Below are 20,678 nucleotides of genomic sequence, written 5' to 3' on the forward strand. Positions count from 1 at the left end.
AATACCCATGTTATTTTCAATAACATAAGTTTGTAATCTACTTTTAAATGCAGTTTCTTCAATTTTTAGAATAGGTCGAATAGGTCGATTATCTTTCTTTTCAAACATTTTTGCACTAAAATTGAAAACCTTATGTGGTTTTGGTATTCTTTCTTTTTTTAATCTTATTGGTTGTTGAGGTTTTGGTATTCTTTCTTTTTTTGTTCTTATTGGTTTTGTTGACATTTTTTTGTACATTTTATTAAATTTAGGTTTAATTGTTTGATCTACATCATTTGTTTGATGACGAACAGATTTCAAATGTCTAGACCAATTTTTGTAAGTAACTGTTAAGTTACATTTATCACAAGTTTTGTTAGGATATGTTTTTTTGTTCTCCATTTTATTATAGTTAACATTTCCTTTAACTAAAGGTTCATTTTTATTTAAACGGTTCATTCTTTATCATATTATATATATATTTTTTTTTTACAATCAATTTTTTAATAGAAATTATTCTATTAAAAATACACTTTTAAAATCTGATAAGAGTTGACCTACTTACTATCCCACCTCTCGTCTGTTGTATTATAGATATCACTTCTTTTAACTCATGTCATTTAAAAACAATGTGAAACATATAGTCGATTTATTTAATTTAATATAATTTTAATATTAAGATCCCATAATAAATTTGCACATTTTCATATTTCCTAAATCTTGAACAACCTTAACATCTTCTAGAAAACGATGTCTATAATCACCTGTTGTAATTATCATATCGTTGGCTATTCTACAAAGTTCTAACCAACTTGGTGAATGTTATCGTTTAGAAATATAAGGATTTCTAGTATTATCATCTTTTTGATCAATAATGAAAATATTTCCATAAATTGGAATTGTATGTAGATTATATTTAATTGATTCAGTATTATCATGATATTCAAAAGCACAAAATTCAACATATAAATTATCTTTTTTTGACAATTTTTTCATATATTTTTTTATATAATTTTTCATTAATTTCAAATAATTATATTTGTTTGTTTTTCTTGATTAATTGGTATACCTTTGTATGTTTTATTATATCTAAAGGTACAATTGTTTGATCTATATCATTTTTTTGATGACGAATAGATTTCAAATGAGCAGCCCAATTTTTGCTATCAACTGTTAAGTTACATTTATCACAATTTTTGATATTCATTTTATTATTGTTATCAATTTCTTTAACTATGGGTACAATTTTATTTAATCCATCCATTCTTTATTATATTCCATGTTATTATTTTTTGCATTCAAATTTTTAACAGAATAATTTCTATTAAAAATATCATTTAAAATTTTGTTTTTTGCATTTCTTCGTTATAAAAACTCCCTTCAATCTCTTCATTGTTTAAATCTATAATTTTATATGTTATAGGATTTGTGTTTAAAATTTCATTAACTATAAATATTTCTCTTATCCAATTATTGCTATATTTATTAACAAATGTTTTTTTAAAAGCTTTTATTCTTACTCTATCACCTACATTAAATTAAATTTTTGATTTAGTTTTGTTTTTTGTAGAAAATAATTTGTGTAGAACATTGTTTTCGTTAGATTTATTTACTTCACAAGGTTTCATACCAATAGCTCTATGTATATCATTGAAATTATGTTCATCTAATAATGTTTGTAAAATTTTAATCCATTTTTTAGAATTTTGAACTTCAAAATATATTCTCATTTTTCCGTTTAATGTTCTATTAAAACGCTCAATAATTGCAGATTTTTCTTCGTTTTGTGTATGATACATATGAATATTATATTTTTCCAAAGTTTGTTTAAAATGTTTATTTACAAACTCCAAGCCTTTATCAACGTGTAGTAATTTTGGTGGTTGATGTTTTTGTGATTTAGCTTGTTTTATTATTTTTTCAAATGCTTTTGAAACATTAATACCATCTTTATTTTTGAGTGGAAATACCCATGCAAATTTTGAAAAAGTATCTATAACAGTAATTATATAACAATAACCATCATTTTCATTTGAATAATTTCTCATTATAACTAAATCAGCAGCCCATAAATCATCAATACCTTTAGTGATAATCCTTCTTTTAGGAAATCTTAATCTGGCTGGTTTATGAAGTTCTTTAGCTAATAAAAATTTGTCTGTATTATTTGAAATATTTTGATTTATAGATTTATTGGTGATGGGTTGTTCAATTTCAGGTGATATTGTAAATTTAATTTTATTTGTTTTACAATCCAAACATTTTGTTGAAATTCTCCATCGACCATTAACTGTTTGAATTTTAATAGGATTAAAATTGTTTGTTCTTTTTTTACATTTAAGGCAATGTATAGTTTGTAATAATTCATAGCTCATTTTATATTACAAACATTTTTTTCAAAAATCTTTGGAAATGGTTTTAGACTATCAGATTATGAGGGGGACTTAAAGAGAATTAAAATTAAAAATGTTTAATCAAAACATGAACATTCTAACATAAATAGCATCGGAGTTATACTTAAATCAAAAACATAAAGTGGAGGGTAAACTTTTAATATGTAGTGTAGATAAGTATATAAAACATGTATGTGCTGTTCCGACTTGATAATATCAAATATTAAATGAATTATCAGACTTTAAAATATTTAATGATAGTAATAATAATAATAATAATATCAAATATTTTCAATTGAAAAAAAAATCTGGAAAAAAAAATGCAAAAAATCGGTAAAATCATTCTCAGCTTTACAGATACCCGTTATGAAAAAAGGAGGCCGGAACTCTTTTACAGATATCTGTAAAGCTATCGTGGGAGGGAGAAATTATCCAAGTGTTGTTGATCGTCAACTACAGTTTTTCAGTAGAACTAGATAGGTGGGCGCCTACACCTATCCAATTTACTGTAAACGTCTTCAAAGCATGATTAAATTAGCAGGAGAATATGCGGCGCCACACATTCCCCACTAATTACGATCTTACTAAGAATACATTTAAAACAATCGCATTAACTGACCAGGCTACAACACTTGGACATGTATAAATGATATTTAAACACTATTTAAATAATACGATAAATAAAAACCTCATAATATACATATATATGTATATATGATAAGATATGCAATACCGGATGTTAAAAAACTAATCAGTCTAGCTACACAAACGTTGATATATTATATATTATTATTATTATTATTATACGTAATTATTCAGCTTATACTTATACAGTTATACGTATTTATTCAACGTAGTTATGTTGTTATGCTTTAATATAATATGTTTTAACGTTTCGATGTTTAAAAATTTTTATTTTTATTATAATAAATAATAGAAATGGGAAATGAAAAAGTTAAAAGTTATAGTGATAGTTCTACTAATTTGATCATCGAATGTAAACATGAAAATCAACAATGTCTACGTGAAAATAGTAAATATGATAGTGATAGTGATAGAAATAGTGATTATAATGAATATAATGTATTTGACCTGGTATTATCTCAAATCGAACTACGTAAAAAACAGTGTGAAGAATATGAACAAGAAATCAAGAAACTTAAGAATATGCTTATAAATTTCCACAATGTGACAAAAAAGATAATAGAACAACGTGAATGTGAACGTGAACGTGAAAATCAACAACGACAACGTAAAAACACTAAACGTCGACGTGAACATAATTAATTGATTTACGTAGTTATGTTGTTATGCTTAAATGTATGTTTTAATGTTTCGATGTTTAAACATTGTTATTTTTAGTATAATAAATAATAGAAATGGAAAATTGTAAAGCATCTTTAAATAAATGCGGCAACACTCAATATGATTTTGTAAAATTAGATACATTAGAACAAGGAAAAAAATATGAGGTGACTTTTTTCGAACATTTTGATACAGAGCATGGTAAAACAATAACTGTTGTATTAGATAATTAAATTAGAGTATTTTTACCAAATAGATATTTAGATAATGATGAAATGACAGATGAAAATATATCTTTATATAAAAATTCGAAAACAAAATTTAATCTTATTTATAAAGGAATGAAAAAATTAAACAAAGGAAAATCAATGCATTTGATTGATTTTGAATAAATTAGAAAAAAAAAATATATAAACTTTTATAAATGGTATTTATAAAAGTAAAAAAAAATGGTTATATTCATTTACCACAACCAGAATTCAATGATAATAATAAATTTAAAATAGGTCTCGAATCAATGTATTTAAAAAGTTTAAATTTGATTAATATTGAATCAGATTGTAAAATAGAAATTGAACATAGAGAAATATATATAAAAAAAGGTATATAGTATTTAATATTTAAATTAATTAATTGAACCGGTATTTTTATCTTATAATAATAAAAAAATTCAAATTGAATCTCCTTGTTATTATAAATTCGATGAAAAATTTAAAAAAAATTTAGAATTTGATTTTTCAATAGTTGGTAATACTTTAATATATTATCCTACTTCTGAAGAAAAATATATAAATATAGATCAAGAATGTACAATTCGATTAGGTAGAAATGGTGAAATACCGAAGATTGAAATTCCAATAGGAATATACACAATAAATGAAATTGAAAATTTAATGAATGGTTATGATTTTCCTAAAATAAGTCTTGAATTAATTGATGATTTTTTAAATATTACAGCCTCAATGGGTCTAAGTTTTGATGAATATTTATCAAATTGTTTAGGTTTTGATCATATGGGATATTTAATCCCTATAAATAAGGTATGGCCTGGTTGATGGAAATTAGCTCCTGGTATTGAATATAAAATAACAGGATCAAACAAACCAATGTTTTTAAAAAAAAATAAACGGTGTTATATTTAGCCAAATAAAAAAATCTGACAAAATATATAAAACTGAAATTGAAGGTAACTATTCAATTGATCAATTGAATAGTTTATTACCTTTAAATATCAAATTACAAAATGATAATAATTTTATTAAATTAACTTCAAAAAATACTTGTTTGATAGACGAAAATTTAAAATTAAGTTTAGGGATTGATAATAATTTTTTATATTAACATGTAGGAGATTCTGAAAAATTAGATAATAATATAAATAACAATTATTAGAAGTACATTGCAACATAATTGAAAAGTATGTTTCATCTATTGATGAAAAAATTATCGAAGAGGAGCTTTTGTTTGTTTTTTTATTATGATTCAAATAATCTTTTTATAAGATGTAATCCAATAATGTACAGACAAGTAAATGTAAGAACAATTCAAAAGATAAATATATATATTCTTGATCAAAATGGTGATATTGTTAATTTTGGTGATGATTTTATTGTTTATCTTGATGTAATTGAAGAAAAACAAAATATATTAAAATTATTTTTCAATAGAAATATTTCTATTCAAAACACAAAAATTTATTCCAGAAAGAGGTGGAGTACTATTATTGTTGTCAGAAAGACATGAAAATAATTCTCTTAAAAGAAGTGTGAATCTATTATCTAATTTAATCAGTAAAAGATTCTTCAATTGTTCTTTTTTCAATATCAAATAAAAATTCATCATTTCTGACGAAAAATGCATAGCAAATTGTACTTTTTAGGTAAATCTTCATTGAAATCCACATGTAAAATAATATTTTGTTTAGTTGCAGAAATATTTGTTGGTTGTCTAGTCATGTTTACAAGATATATTGTTCTAAATGTTTTAAAATCGTTTGGATCATTATACATCCAAGGAAGTTCTTGATGAGTTTTATGAAAAGTTTTTTTATAATCCATCAAACTATCATAAGCTTCACAATATTTTTCATTCTTAAAATCTAGATCTTGAGTTTCTTCAGGATAACGTCTTCCATTTATTTCAAACCTAAAATTTTTCACATTACAATGATCAAATTCACAAGGATCATGTTCTTGAGTATTTAACTTGTTTGTTTGAAATACCACACCGGCAAAGAAAGGACTATTAAGACTTCGATATTGAGTTGTTAAATCGAGTTTTATAGTTTTTCCTGATATATTTCTTTCTTCAATACATTGCCATGATTTAAAATTAAAAATATTTTTTTTTTCTTGAGAAATTGTTTTTAAATCATTTAACAATAAAACTTTATACATAGGATTGAATTTGAATAGTTGTTTTAAAGCAAAATTGATCGTGTCAGTAGAAATATCGTTAGGTTAGGTTAGGTTAGGTTTTTTTTTTTTTTTTTAAAGGAAACCAGGAGGGAACTGCATTAGCATTATTTCCTCCAGGCCCCTATCCTTTATTAAAGAAAACACAAGAGTAAACTTTACATTAGCGAATTAGGTAAATTGGTAGTCCGGGGGACATTCCCCCCCAACCAGCCTTTACAATATATACTTTATTATTACATATTATGGGGGTTCTAGCCCTATTCATTTTGCTTCACCTACATTAATTAATCTTAACTAGGTTACTCCCGTCGCTGGTTCTTTCCGGGTCCTCTCGGCCTCACATTTGTGCTCCAAAAAAGGTTAGGTTAGTTTAGTTCAGCGGTGGCTGTCGTGGCGAATAGACGTGCCCGTGCGTCGCTCCCGAGTCTTTTTCTCTTTTCTCCGGTAATACGTCACGGTTTTTAGCGCGCCCAGTTCAAATCGACGTGCTAGTTCGTCCTACGTCGACTGGTGCAAACCGCGTCTAATTTGGTTGAGTTTTCACCGAGAAAACTCAATTTTTCACGATACACACGCGCATCTGCTACCGTGTTACGCAGATCACGATTTTCTGTTTAAAAAGTGCGAGATCGGGTCGGTGTTGGTGTTGAGTCGACCTGATAAAAATCACCCACACCCCCCCGCATCTTTCGACGTACCGAGTGCCTACCTAGGACCCCCCGTTCACGGGGAATCGCGTCACCCCCACCCACCAGCCTACAGCCCAATTGTCGACAATCGACAAGTTGAATGTTCGCGCGCGGTGGCTGGACGCATGCAGTTCGTTGAGACGGACTATTGGGTACCGCCATCGTCGAGGTCCGACATCTAGAAGGTGAGTTATTCCACTTTTATCATACCCCCTATACTGTAATTTTAGCCCATGCTGATGCCTTAAATACAATTCGTATTCTGGAGGATAAAGAATTTTTACTTTTACAACGAAAGAAGGACGACCTGGTAAAATTGGAATTATTGATAGACATCTCACAAAAAAGGAAGCTGAGATTAAGAAGAAAAACGATAATATTAAAAAAAGACGGAATAAAGAAGACGAAATAATTAAATCACAAATTGGACAGTCTCACATTTTGCTATCTTCATGTTCAAGTGAAGATGATAGTGATTTATCTGACAGCAATACTTCTACTGTTGATGACTCGTTAATTAATAAATCACCAGAAAAAAAAAAGGAGGTAGAAAGAAACTTCTTGACAGCAATTTGGCTGTTAGTCTTGATGTTGCAAAATTAAGTGATCGGAAAGCTACAGTAGTACTAATGAATACTATTAAGCGACTTGGCGGTGATCCTTTAAAATATAATGTAAACAATTCCAAGGTCGGAAATAACTTAGAAAACGAAACGGAAAAAATGAAACAATTAATTCATCTAAGACAAAATTTACAAAAAACTTTTAAAAAATCAGATTTTAAAATTTAAAATTTTATAAAAAAAGATGAAGATGAAGATGAAGGTGACAATACTAACACGTCCCCTATTCAGGGACACGTTGAATATACACCAAAAAATATCCAAAAAATAATTAATCTTATAAAAATTTTACAAAATAACTATAGAAAAACAGTTTTAAACGATAAATATACATCAGAAGAAAAAGTAAAACATTATGAACCAATATTAAAAGCCTTATCAAATGTTGAATCATCTGTTAATGATGTTAAAGAGGTTGCTATTAAAACCGATAATGATATTCAAAAGATGATAATACCTACTCCTTATAAACCTCGTAATCCAGAATTATTACGATTAACAGAAGATCAAGATAATATGAAAACACCTAAAAGTTCTCCACGAATAACAACAAATAAATCTCCTATGCCTAAAAATATAATTATATTAGGTGAAAATGCGCAAAAATATTTACCAACTTTACCAAATGAAGCTAAAGGTGTTAATCCATTTGGAATATCGACTGCTACAGGGAAAAAGGGCGTAAACGACATTTTCGTAATTTTACAGGAAAGCCAAAATAAAAATACAATACATTTTTCTGTCCTATTCTATCTAAATATCACTTACAAGTATAATTCTTGTATCAATCTATTAATTGATTATGTTTCTAATGTATTTTACTTACAACTATGAAATTTACCGCTAATTACGGTAAAAATTACCTTATAAACGATAATATGGCGCTTACGCCCATTGTTTCTCAACTTACCTGGTCATTGTTGGTTACGCCTAAACTCGTGAACATATGATTTAATATTAATAATTCAATAAAAAGTACTCAAAATAAAATTAAATAACGTATAATATCATTATCACATTATAAAAAAACAGTACAATACTTCTTTTAATAAAATAAAACATTTCTTTTTAGTAAAAAGTATTCAAAATAAAATTAAATAACATTACGTATTTAATTATTACATAAAAAAAAAACAGTAAAATCTTTCTTAAAATAAAATAAAACATATCTTTTTAGTAAAAAGTATTCGAAATAAAATTAAATAACGTGACGTATTTAATTATTACATAAAAAAAACAGTAAAATCTTCCTTAAAATAAAATAAAACAACTTTTTTTAGTAAAAAGTATTCGAAATAAAATTAAATAACATGACGTATTTAATTATTACATAAAAAAAACAGTAAAATCTTCCTTAAAATAAAATAAAACAACTTTTTTAAAAACAAATCGATATAATTATAATAGTAACCAACTAAGTTATAATACTTAATGATGAAATGAGTAAATAAAATTTGATAATTTATCAGTCTTATTTTAAACTGTCAGTTTCATCTTCCTCGTCAGTTTCTTGTAAACAGTCTTGGATTTTTGTACTATTTCTCATTTGCAGATACTCCTCGTGAAACTCATTAGGAATAATTCCAGATGTACATAATTTAATAAGATCATTATATTTTTCTTTCGAGATTGCAATGGTTTCTTTATACAACTTTTTTGCAATGACTTCTGTAGTGGACCGAGATTCTTTCTTGTTCTGACCGCCTTTAAGTTTTAATGTTTTTGGTTCACAATCAGGATTATATGAAAAATATGCATGGATATTTATGGAATGAAAATTATCATCTTCACTATCCAAATTCAAACGTGAAAAAGCAAATTAACGAACTTTTGAAATTTGAATGATATTACCATCGATATCTTTTAAAACTTTTGGGAGTATATTACTATTATCAGCTTCATATTTCCAATTATAAAAATCTTAATAAGCAAGTTGTTTTACCTCTATAGGCTTAGGATTTATACGTGCGTTTCTAATAAGTGTAGCCCATTCACTTGATGCCCAAACAGTTTTGTCCCTAACAAAACGTTCGATTGATGCATGCACTGAATCTACCGGCATGTAAGTATGACCCGGCAATAGAAAAACGACTTTTATCTCTTTAATGTACGTGAATTGACTTTTGAGTGATTTTGAAATCATAGCTAACATAGCACGATTTTTGTTTTGGCCGGTGCACGAGTCACAATATAAAGCTACGTATTCATATATTTTTTTGATATCTATATCGGTTAAATAGTTGTGTATACATGTCACAATTTCATTACATCCCCTTTTTCCGTTTATTTCTCCCCATAAATAAGCATAAGCATTTTGCGTTCCCGACTCGTAAATGGTGCAGTTATAAGAACTAAACTTCCTACTATAGTACAAATTCATATTTTGACCTGATGGGCTACTCAATACTTTTTGTAAATCAAAATTCGAGCACAAAAAATTCCCTTTACACTTTGAAATCTGTTGATCAAACAAAAACATAGAATTACATTCTTCTTTTTCGTATAAATGAAGTTGATTTTTTGTATCTTCGGATTCATTTAGTTGTCGGCTCATAATAATATTTTCAATTTTACAACACCAAGTACATTTATCCTTTTTAGGGACATGAAAACCGATATTATATTTTTCTTTAAACAGCTGATAGAAAAGTGTTTTTTTTATGATAGTACCGTTACTTTGTTTACAAAAATCAATGTAAAGCTTATATAATCTAGAGCAATTTCCTAACTCTGACGGTAAATATTTTTTAGTCGTTGAGGCTCGGCAATAGTGTGATGGTACCGCTGGGAGCTGCTGTATAAATTTATCAAAATTTGCCATAACATCATCAGACGTTTTATTTTTTGGACGTCTTGAACCACGACCATCTTTTTTCGAAGTTCCTGAAGGGGATCGCTTTGAAAGTGTATAAGTTAAACATTTTTGTGTCATATCCAAAGTTTTTAACAAAAACTGTTGACATACCCGCTTTGGTTCACTATTGCACGATAAATAATATTCTCTAGTTACATTACGGCGACTAGTACCTTCAACTCTTTTCCTTTTAATAGCAATTTCTTTGGTAGATGATAATAAATAATCCCGTTGTCTTTCATAATTACCTAATCCCCAAAAATTGGAAAAAATAATTTGTCTCTCTTCTTCGGTTATTTTATTCGTACACTTGTTAGGACATTTTGAATTAGCGCAAGGGTTATTTTGAACTTTCTTACCATTACCATGGACACGGTTGTGTTTTTCCTTTATTTTTTTATTAATAATTTTTGGCTTTTTCAAACCACTTTTTCCTATCTGTGTTAGTTCATCAACAATAACAACATCATTGCATTCTAAATCACAACTTGAAGTTTTTTTATCGGATTCTATAGATGGAATTTTGAAAAGTTCTCGTGAACAACTAGGTTTTTGACAATTAGTTATAATATTATCACTAACATCAGAAACAGTAAATGAAGTATTTTTATTCAACACCATACCTGGTGGTAACCAATCTGTTGTATCTCTAGTACACTCTGACGGACATAATGTCGGTGACTTATCAGATAATAATGTATTTTTAGCAGTAATATTATTTTTGGTAACGGGAACTTCAGATTTTTTATAAACGTTTAACTCTTTATTTTCAACTGCCATAATATCTTTATAAACTAGACCATTAAAAAAATTAGCACGATCAAAGTTGTCGTTTTGTTTTGATGGAAAGTTATTTTCAATAGTGCTAGACGAATTATTTATAGCATTCATCATTTTTTTTATTCTTGAACCCATTTTTAAATAAACTTTATAAAAGGTACAAACAGTTAATTAAACTATAACTATTAACTAATCAATTACTATAATATTTGTACTATTGCTTAACTACTACGGTGACATTTAGACACAGTCGTGGACTGGACAACAAAACTTATCATGTAAGACATTCCTACCTACTAATAATGGGAAACATAATTTTAAAATATTATACCTAGGCGTAAGACAATATAACACACCATAAAGACTGATAGTAAATTTAAAGATGACCATTATGATACTTGCATTTATGTAATAGTATTTATTACATAAAACTTACTTGAAATCAAGGATCTTGAATGAGTGGAACGTGTAGCAACTGTAAGCAGCTCGCAAATACGTAATGCGTATCAATTATTATTCGTTATCATAAATTAGCATAAATACCATTATTCTGATGTTAGCAACAAAATGTCGTTTACAACATCATATTAAATTATTTAATAGTCGTTTACGCCTAATAAAAGTCGTTTACGCCTAATAGAAGTCGTTTACACCTAATAAAAGTCGTTTACGCCCGATAACAACTTCACACCTAATATTGAATGGCGGTTACGCTAAATATTTAAACATCGATAGTTATTCGTAAAAAAATCGTATCGATACAATCGTTGGCTCTATCGATAAAGAATCATGGCGTTTACGCCAAAATTATATTAACTCATTTTCGGCCAAAATGTCGTTTACGCCCTTTTTCCCTGTAACCGTCGATAAATCATATAAGTAAAACTGATGAATTCATGATCGGAAAATACCCTATAATATTTGACTTTGATGATATAATTTTAAATGGAAAAAAACATATACTAACACCAGGTATGTGGAGATTATTAACTCATACAGATGTTACAAAACCAGAATTTTATACAAAAGAAGATTTTGAAAATTATGAAAAAATATTAATTGAAACAGATTCAATATGCCAAAATAATGATATTAACACAGGAAAACCTAAATCAAGTGGAAGTGCTAAATATAATGAAATGATTAAACCTATTTGGGAAAAAATTAAACTAACATCAACAAAAACTAAAGAAAGTAAACCAAAAACATCAAAAAAAGATAAATCACCAACACTGAAAGAATCACAAAGTTTACCCAAAGGAGAAGGTTTAATAAAATATACAAATAATCCTATTGAATTTATTTATATCGATAATATAATAAAAATAATTGACAGACTATATTTTATATTAGCAGAAGAAATAGCGGGAAATTATGGTTTTCATAATGAAAAACTTGGTATTGTTCATTTGTTTAAACGAAACATGGAAACACTGATTGATACTCCCAAAAAAGGTGTTGAATATTTACTACAATCTTTGTTAAATTTACCAAAAGAAACAACAAATAAGTTAGAATATAATATTAAACAATTAATTGACAGACTACATGTTATATCATCTGCAGAAAGATCGGGAAAAAACACTTATCATGATGAAAAACTTGAAATTCTTAATTTTTGTATTCAAAAAATAGAAAAGATAATTGATATTCCCGTTAAAGGTGTAGAATACTTAATGTCGTATATTTCACATTTACCAAAGGATATTATAAAAGGTTCAGGGTTTTTTAATGATTTTTTAAATTGTTCAAAATTACCTCCGATACATTAGCCTGGATATAATTATCTAGGACCATTTACAAATTTAGATAAAAATATTCCCCCGATTAACAAGTTAGACGAATATGCAAGAGAACATGATTATTTTTATAAAGATCATAAAGATACTAAAACAAGACATATCGCTGATAAAAATTTACAACAAAAAGCAATGGAAAGATTTTATGCTTCTGATAGTTCTTTGAATGAAAAAATTGCTGCTTTGACAACTGCAAATGTAATGAAAACAAAAAGATATTTAGGAATGAATTTAATATTTGAATAAAATTTAATATTTTGTATAATAAAATGCATTTTAAATTAACTGAAAACCATAAAAAAAAATTGGCTGAAGCTCATAAAAAAAATTCTAATGCAACAATTCATATTGCTAGTGATAAAATATATAAAGGAGAAAATAAATATTATTTAGATCAAAATCAAATAGATAAATTAAAAAATGCCAAGAAAAAAAATTCTGGAGTAAGGTTGGAGATTACACCGAAGCAAATTAAAGGTGGATTTTTACCATTAATTTTACCTTTTCTAGAAGCTGCAGCAGTAGCTACTCCAGCTTTAATTGCATTGTATGATAGTTATAAAGATACTAAACATAAGAAAAAAATAGAAGAGGAAATAATTCGTCACAATAAAGAAATGGAAAAAAATAAAGGTTCTGGATTGAAGACAAATAAAAAAAAAAAATCGAAAAAATGATTAATTTTGATATATCAACATTTAGAAAAAACATTAAAAATTATCCAGGTTGTTATACAACTTTTTGGAGTAAAGTTAAAAATATAAATATCGAACCGTTAAGTAATTTTGATATAATAAAATTTGGAAATAATATAAAAAATTTTAGAGGTTGTTTCATGATAAATGAATTACCTGAAAAACCTTGGTTAAATGAATGTGGGATATTTAATTTAAATAATTCTACTCAAAATGGTTCTCATTGGGTTGCATGGAAAAAAATAAAAAATTATAAAATATATTTTGATTCATTTTCGAGTACTCCTCCTCCTGAAATTTTAAATTATTTAGGTGATGATAATCTGTGGTATAACAATGACAAGTTTCAAAACTATGATGATCCACCTATATGTGGACATTTATGTTTAGAATTTATTGACAATTATAAAAAATTTATTTAAATATAATTTATTAAGATATTTTTAATAGAAATATTTCTATTAAAAAATGATGATTATTTAGTTATATTCTAAGCAATTTGTGATCGGAATCTGTACCTCCCATGCCAAGACAACAAATTTTAATATTTCCTAAATCTTGAAAAACACAAATATCATGAAGATATTTGAATAAAAAAGTACCTGTTGTAATTATCATATCATTGGCTATCTTACAAATTTCGAGCCAAGTTGGTGATTCTAGTATTTTAGAAGCATAAGGCTTTCCATTTCCAGAAATATTGTGTCCATTATCGACGATTGTAATATTTCCTTTAATAGGAATTGCATTTAGATTATATTTCATGATTTTAATATTTTTATTATTAGTAATATAATATTCATATTTACAAAGCTTAGCAAATATTTTATTATTTAATATTGATTTTTCTATTTCATTTTGCATTTCATTTTCTTGTAATTTATTAAAATCTTTGATAGTTGTATCCATTGTTTTATTATACATTTCAATTCCTTTAACTAAGGTATTCAATTTCTTTTTAATAATTATTGCAATTCAATTTTAATTATTAATATCATAAGTTTTGTAAAAAAAATAAAAAATATTTTAATAATTATTGCAATTCAATTTTTAATTATTAATATCATAAGTAAAAAAAAAAAAAAATAAAAAATATTTTAATAATTATTGCATTTCAATTGTCTGATCTTTTTACACATTGTTTTCTTTGTGATCTTTTATTGATAAAATAAAAGTGTGCCAGGAATGGTACATCTATACTACTTATATTTTTAAGGAATATATGGCTTATATTCTAAATATTTGCTAAATATATTTGGGCTCAATAATTCTTTAAAATCATCTCTGGGTTGAAACTTTTCGAGTTGTTTTAAAGCAAAATTGATCGTGTCAGTAGAAATATCGTTAGGTTAGGTTAGGTTAGGTTTTTTTTTTTTTTTTTTTAAAGGAAACCAGGAGGGAACTGCATTAGCATTATTTCCTCCAGGCCCCTATCCTTTATTAAAGAAAACACAAGAGTAAACTTTACATTAGCGAATTAGGTAAATTGGTAGTCCGGGGGACATTCCCCCCCAACCAGCCTTTACAATATATACTTTATTATTACATATTATGGGGGTTCTAGCCCTATTCATTTTGCTTCACCTACATTAATTAATCTTAACTAGGTTACTCCCGTCGCTGGTTCTTTCCGGGTCCTCTCGGCCTCACATTTGTGCTCCAAAAAAGGTTAGGTTAGTTTAGTTCAGCGGTGGCTGTCGTGGCGAATAGACGTGCCCGTGCGTCGCTCCCGAGTCTTTTTCTCTTTTCTCCGGTAATACGTCACGGTTTTTAGCGCGCCCAGTTCAAATCGACGTGCTAGTTCGTCCTACGTCGACTGGTGCAAACCGCGTCTAATTTGGTTGAGTTTTCACCGAGAAAACTCAATTTTTCACGATACACACGCGCATCTGCTACCGTGTTACGCAGATCACGATTTTCTGTTTAAAAAGTGCGAGATCGGGTCGGTGTTGGTGTTGAGTCGACCTGATAAAAATCACCCACACCCCCCCGCATCTTTCGACGTACCGAGTGCCTACCTAGGACCCCCCGTTCACGGGGAATCGCGTCACCCCCACCCACCAGCCTACAGCCCAATTGTCGACAATCGACAAGTTGAATGTTCGCGCGCGGTGGCTGGACGCATGCAGTTCGTTGAGACGGACTATTGGGTACCGCCATCGTCGAGGTCCGACATCTAGAAGGTGAGTTATTCCACTTTTATCATACCCCCTATACTGTAATTTTAGCCCATGCTGATGCCTTAAATACAATTCGTATTCTGGAGGATAAAGAATTTTTACTTTTACAACGAAAGAAGGACGACCTGGTAAAATTGGAATTATTGATAGACATCTCACAAAAAAGGAAGCTGAGATTAAGAAGAAAAACGATAATATTAAAAAAAGACGGAATAAAGAAGACGAAATAATTAAATCACAAATTGGACAGTCTCACATTTTGCTATCTTCATGTTCAAGTGAAGATGATAGTGATTTATCTGACAGCAATACTTCTACTGTTGATGACTCGTTAATTAATAAATCACCAGAAAAAAAAAAGGAGGTAGAAAGAAACTTCTTGACAGCAATTTGGCTGTTAGTCTTGATGTTGCAAAATTAAGTGATCGGAAAGCTACAGTAGTACTAATGAATACTATTAAGCGACTTGGCGGTGATCCTTTAAAATATAATGTAAACAATTCCAAGGTCGGAAATAACTTAGAAAACGAAACGGAAAAAATGAAACAATTAATTCATCTAAGACAAAATTTACAAAAAACTTTTAAAAAATCAGATTTTAAAATTTAAAATTTTATAAAAAAAGATGAAGATGAAGATGAAGGTGACAATACTAACACGTCCCCTATTCAGGGACACGTTGAATATACACCAAAAGAAATCCAAAAAATAATTAATCTTAAAAAAAATGTACAAAATAACTATAGAAAAACAGTTTTAAACGATAAATATACATCAGAAGAAAAAGTAAAACATTATGAACCAATATTAAAAGCCTTATCAAATGTTGAATCATCTGTTAATGATGTTAAAGAGGTTGCTATTAAAACTGATAATGATATTCAAAAAATGATAATACCACCTTATAAACCTAAAAATCCAGAATTACAACGATTAATGAGTACAGAAGAGACTTTCGAAACTCCAAAAAATTCTCGTAAAAAATCAATAGCTAATTCTCCAATGCCTGTAAATATTATAAAATTAGGTCCTATTGCAACAAAATATCTACCAACAGTAGAACCCAATAACTGTTTTGGAATATATTATATAAAAGATTCTAAAAATGATTTTAAAGATCATATCATCGGGAAATGTATAGTAACATTTGAAAATGATGATATATTTTTAAATGGGAAAAAACATAAAGGAACTATAGGTTTGTGGAGATTATTAACTCATTTAGATGTTACCAATCCGGAATATTATACAGATGATTACTTTAAAATATATAAAGAAATATTAATTGAAACAGATTCTATATATCAAAACAATGATAAATCAACAGGAAGAGCTAAATCAAAAGGTGGCGCAAAATATGTATCAATGATTAGCAATATTTGGAAAGAAATGAATGAAAATAAAAGGTTAATAACAAAACCAATAGGAGAAGGTTTAATAAAATATACAAATAATCCTATTGAATTTATTTATATCGATAATATAATAAAAATAATTGACAGACTATATTTTATATTAGCTGAAGAAATAGCGAGAAATTATGGTTTTCATAATGAAAAACTTGGTATTGTTCATTTGTTTAAACAAAACATGGAAACACTGATTGATAATCCCAAAAAAGGTGTTGAATATTTAATGTCGTATATTTCACATTTACCAAAGGATATTATAAAAGGTTCAGGGTTTTTTAATGATTTTTTAAATTGTTCAAAATTACCTCCGATACATTGGCCTGGATATAATTATCTAGGACCATTTACAAATTTAGATGAAAATATTCCCCCGATTAACAAGTTAGACGAATATGCAAGAGAACATGATTATTTTTATAAAGATCATAAAGATACTTGTTCGGTACCGACTCTAGCGGCGACAATATTTATTTTTGTCATGGGTCTTCGCCGATAAGGCAAAGAATGTTCGAGAAGAAAACCCCACCCCCCGCCGCCGTACCATGCAAAACCGGCTGTCATCGCAGACAACAAAGGCCTACCGCCTCGGAGGCGCGAGTATTAGCGACTAGTCTGCCGTCTATCAGAATCAGTATCGTACTAGACAGTTCGCGAGTCTGATCTATGTTAAGTCTCTCGCCGTACAAGTAAATCGCGCCGGCCATTATATGATTGGTGTCGTTGTTGTCGCGGTTTATGATTTTTGTGCTAGTTACGCGCCGCGTCGCCGTTTAATGGTAAATAAAACTCGTTATTAAGTTCGAGTTCGGTTGTTTGCGGCATCTATTTAAATCCGTGATTGTAACGAGCGGTTCTCTGTTTTGTTGTATAATATTAATCGTTCGGATTTCTAGTGCACGCGGGTGCACGTTAAGAACAACGAGCGGGTTAGTGGTGATCGTGCGCGGGCACGATTCGATCATTTACCTACAAGTACGTCGGAGATTCGGGCAGCCATTAGCGTGTAGGTCGCGGGACCTCAGCGAGGCGAGCAGACGTCGGTGCGGTCTCCATATATATATATATATATATATACATACGCATTTGGTCATATGGACATAATATCATGGAGTATGGACACTAGACAGTCGAGCGGTCGGCAGTAACCAGATAACCAGATAACGGTAACGCAGTATCATAATTGATGCGCGATTAATAGGAGCGTCTAAACACAGAACTGAACCGTGACCGTTTTGCGCATGCGCTAGTGACATTTCATAAATTGAAATCTCTTATCTGTTATCAGGTTATTACAACCATCTTATCTTATATCTATGATTACAACTTTTAAAAAATAAAAATCGTTTAATTATATTCAAATAATATTGCAATTTTGAATTTACTTGTATTAAATATACCATAATGTTGGTCTATTTGCATACATTTGTTTGAAATATAGTCTAAAGTCTTTAGTTTCAGGATCATTCATCAGTTTTATTTCATCAGATTATTTTTCATTACACTGCCTGTGAACAAGACTTATATTATGATGTATAATATTGTTAAATTTGTATACTCAATTATTTTTTATGTATTACATTATAATTAAAACCATTTTATACTTTTTAGGGACATTATATTAACACTATACATTTACTCTATATCTTGTTATAGAGAAATAATTTTTAATATTTTTACCATTATTATTAATTTAGAAAATAATATGACAATTTACTATTTACTTTTCTGTTTCTTTAAAGCATACAATCTTCCATCTTTATAAAGAATTGTTAGTTTGGGTTCATTACATTTAGTTTCAATTTTTTCCTATAAAACATAAAAACTTAATAATTAAAAATATATAATAATATAAGTTTATAACATATTATTACCTGATACAAATTTAACAATATTATACATCATAATATAAGTCTTGTTCACAGGCAGTGTAATGAAAAATAATCTGATGAAATAAAACTGATGAATGATCCTGAAACTAAAGACTTTAGACTATATTTCAAACAAATGTATGCAAATAGACCAACATTATGGTATATTTAATACAAGTAAATTCAAAATTGCAATATTATTTGAATATAATTAAACGATTTTTATTTTTTTAAAGTTGTAATCATAGATATAAGATAAGATGGTTGTAATAACCTGATAACAGATAAGAGATTTCAATTTATGAAATGTCACTAGCGCATGCGCAAAACGGTCACGGTTCAGTTCTGTGTTTAGACGCTCCTCGATTAATTTCTTTATATTATCACATTATCACTTATTAATATTGTATTGTTTTGATTGATATTATATCAACATTTTGTATCTTGGCCTCTGAGGCACTTATTATGTTATTATAAATTTAGTATTTACGGCATTCGTATTATTAATTAATTATTATTCTCGGTTGACGAGTGGTTAGTCGCTTTTATATTATATAGTAGGTGGGCGCCTACATCCCTATGTTTCATATGTGATCATTATTACTATTATTATTATTTGTAAATATTATCCATGTTTGTTATGTCGTGTGATATATCATTATAATACAGTCCACTTAATATTATTACCACTCCAAATTTGTTGATTATTATTAGTGTTAAATTCCTGTTAGTTTACACATTATTATTCAAATTAAATTACACGACGAACAATACTAAAACAAGACATATCGCTGATAAAAATTTACAACAAAAAGCAATGGAAAAATGTTATGCTTCTGATAGTTCTTTGAATGAAAAAATTGCTGCTTTGACAACTGCAAATGTAATGAAAACAAAAAGATATTTAGGAATGAATTTAATATTTGAATAAAATTTAATATTTTTAAATAAATATTTTGTATAATAAAATGCATTTTAAATTAACTGAAAACCATAAAAAAAAGTTGGCTGAAGCTCATAAAAAAAATTCTAATGCAACAATTCATATTGCTAGTGATAAAATATATAAAGGAGAAAATAAATATTATTTAGATCAAAATCAAATAGATAAATTAAAAAATGCCAAGAAAAAAAATTCTGGAGTAAGGTTGGAGATTACACCGAAGCAAATTAAAGGTGGATTTTTACCATTAATTTTACCTTTTCTAGAAGCTGCAGCAGTAGCTACTCCAGCTTTAATTGCATTGTATGATAGTTATAAAGATAGTAAACATAAGAAAAAAATAGAAGAGGAAATAATTCGACACAATAAAGAAATGGAAAAAAATAAAGGTTCTGGATTGAAGACAAATAAAAAAAAATCGAAAAAATGATTTATTTCGATATATCAATATTTAGAAAAAACATTAAAAATTATCCAGGTTGTTATACAACTTTTTGGAGTAAAGTAAAAAATATAAATATCGAACCGTTAAGTAATTTTGATATAATAAAATTTGGAAATAATATAAATAATTTTAGAGGTTGTTTCATGATAAATGAATTACCTGAAAAACCTTGGTTAAATGAATGTGGGATATTTAATTTAAATAATTCTACTCAAAATGGTTCTCATTGGGTTGCATGGAAAAAAATAAAAAATTATAAAATATATTTTGATTCATTTTCGAGTACTCCTCCTCCT

Source organism: Diuraphis noxia, unplaced genomic scaffold, assembly GCF_037042655.1.
Source record: "Diuraphis noxia isolate RWA-SAM2 unplaced genomic scaffold, SU_Dnox_SAM2 contig0006, whole genome shotgun sequence".
Lineage (NCBI taxonomy): Eukaryota > Metazoa > Arthropoda > Insecta > Hemiptera > Aphididae > Diuraphis > Diuraphis noxia.